We start from the raw sequence: 2,663 nt of genomic DNA, 5'->3' as shown, positions 1-2,663 counted from the left end.
GAATGATATACAGAGATCCAACAGCAGACTAGAGGATCCCAAGAATCAAGTCAAAGATTTGAAATACGAAGAAGCAAAAAACACCCAAGAGAAAAGAAAAAGAAAAAAGAATCCAAAAATATGAAGATAATGTAAAGAGCCTCTGGGACAACTTCAAGCGTACCAACATCCAAATTATGGGGGTGCCAGAAGAAGAGAGAGAGCAAGATATTGAAAACTTATTTGAAGAAATAATGACAGAAAACTTCCCCCACTTGGTGAAAGAAATAGACTTACAAGTCCAGGAAGCACACAGAACCCCAAACAAAAGGAATCCAAAGAGGACCACACCAAGACACATCATAATTAAAATGCCAAGAGCAAAAGACAAAGAGAGAATATTAAAAGCAGCAAGGGAAAAACAGTTACCTACAAGGGAGTACCCATACGATTGTCAGCTGATTTCTCAACAGAAACTATGCAGGCCAGAAGGGAGTGGCAAGAAATATTCAAAGTGATGAACAGCAAGAACCTACAAACCAAGATTACTTTACCCAGCAAAGCTATCATTCAGAATTGAAGGTCAGATAAAGAGCTTCACAGATAAGAAAAAACTAAAGGAGTTCATCACCGCCAAACCAGTATTATATGAAATGCTGAAGGGTATTCTTTAAGAAGAGGAAGAAGAAGAAAAAGATAAAGATAAAAATTATGAACAACAAATACATATCTATTAACAAGTGAATCTAAAAATCAAGTGAATAAAAAATCTGATGAACAGAATTAACTGGTGAATATAATAGAATCAGGGACATAAAAAGGGAGTGGACTGACAATTCTCAGGGAGAAAGGGGTGTGTGGGGTGCAGGAAGAGACTGGACAAAAATCGTACACCTATGGATGAGGACAGTGGGGGGGGGTAAGGGTAGATGGTGGTGTGGGAACGGGATGGAGGGGAGCTATGAGGGGAAAAAAGAGGAACAATTGTAATAATCTGAACAATAAGGATTTATTTAAAAAAAAAAGAGGACAAAAGGAGAACTAGCACATCTCATCCCATCCACCCTGCTTCTTAAACTCTGGCACCTTAATAAGTCTCAGTTAGCTATTTTCATGGTTTTTAGATTCATACGTAGCATTATGAAGGGTACTTACAATATTTTGAAAATGTAAAAAATTAACTTGCCTATATATTAAGAGATGAACCACAAATCTATCAGCCCTTTGTAATTTTCTTTTTGTTGTTGTTGTTTAAAGCAAAAAGTACTAATTCTACATTTAATTCCACCTCTCATAAAATAGAGTATATCTTATGATTAAAAGCATTAAATTTTGGTTAGGAGTATGATGCTTTTTTGCTTCCACAGGTTTTCAAACTTTCAATTTAAAAATATGCAATGCTATCACCATGGTTCTGATGTAAGAGGACAAAGCTAATATGGTTGGAGAATCAGTGATAAACCTGCAAATATCACTTTTATGTGTTTTCATACTGAGTTCTTTTTCTGCATGTCATAGGAGTATATCTCTGTTTTAGCCTAAATGCCATAACATTTTGGATTCTTGTTTAAAATATTTTTAAAAGATTTCTATGACTGTAAGTAACACCCATGGTTTTTCACCCTCTGAAAATAAAATATAAGAAATACAACTGTAGCCCTGGCCAGTGGCTCAGTTGGAAAGGGCAGGGTTGGTTCCTAGCAGGGCACATACCTAGCTTTTGGGATTAGTCACAAATTGGAGTGTGTGCAGGAGGCAGCCCATGCAGGTTTCTCTCTCACATTGATGTTTCTCTCTCTCTCCCTCTCCCTTACTCTCAAATAAATAAATAATTTTTAAAAACTTTAAAAAAAAAAGACTTCAGCAAAGGATCCCCTAAAATGAGTGATGCAAACAATTTATTGCCCAATAAGCACTAGTTGAACCTATCCAGGGATAGGTTTGAACTGAAAAATATTTAAAAATTACTGGGGCTCCCTCTTGCAGCTCAGCCACCGACATGCCATCCAGACTCAGAAATACCCGAAAACTTCAGGGCCACGTGAGCCACGGCCACATCGGCAAGCACAGGAAGCACCCGGGGGCCGAGGTAATGCTGGTGGCTTGCATAATCACAGGATTGACTTCGACAAATATCACCCAGGTTACTTTGGGAAAGTTGGTGTGAGGCATTACCACCAAAAGAGGAACCAGAGCTTCTGCCCAACTGTCAACCTTGATGAACTGTGGACCCTGGTCAGTGAGCAGACACGGGTAAATGCTGCCAAAAGCAAGACTGGGGTTGCTCCTATCATTGATGTGGTGCGATCGGGCTACTACAAAGTTCTGGGGAAGGGAAAGCTCCCAAATCAGCCTGTCATTGTGAAGGCCAAGTTCTTCAGCAGAAGAGCCAAGGAGAAGATTAAGGGTGTTGGTGGGGCCTGTGTCCTGGTAGCTTGAAGCTACATGGAGGGAAGTTCATTAAAATGTCCAAGTACAAAAAAAAAAAAATTACTGGGGAGAGACCACATTCACATAAGTTTTATTACAGCATCTTTAATAATAAAAGCGTAATATGCAAATTGACCGAACGGCCAGACAGCAGAATGACCATCTGAACGACCACACTATGACACCCACTGGCACCAGGCTAGCCAAGGCAGGTGCGATGCAATTGGTCCGGGACCCGGCCTTTGCCCCACAGA

General features: G+C 39.8%; 1 pseudogene across 1 annotated transcript; it reads left to right on the top strand.

The window, feature by feature from the left end:
• The first annotated feature begins 1,978 nt into the window (after nt 1-1,978).
• On the top strand, nt 1,979-2,418 carry LOC307096315 (large ribosomal subunit protein uL15-like; annotated as a pseudogene). The gene has a single exon. The product of its transcript is annotated as a large ribosomal subunit protein uL15-like (transcript).
• Nucleotides 2,419-2,663: the final 245 nt, after the last annotated feature.

Source organism: Cnephaeus nilssonii, assembly GCF_951640355.1.
Source record: "Cnephaeus nilssonii genome assembly, chromosome: 3".
NCBI classification, from domain to species: Eukaryota; Metazoa; Chordata; class Mammalia; order Chiroptera; family Vespertilionidae; genus Cnephaeus; species Cnephaeus nilssonii.
Note: the sequence above shows the minus strand (reverse complement) of the source record. Positions and strands in the feature narration are given on the sequence as shown.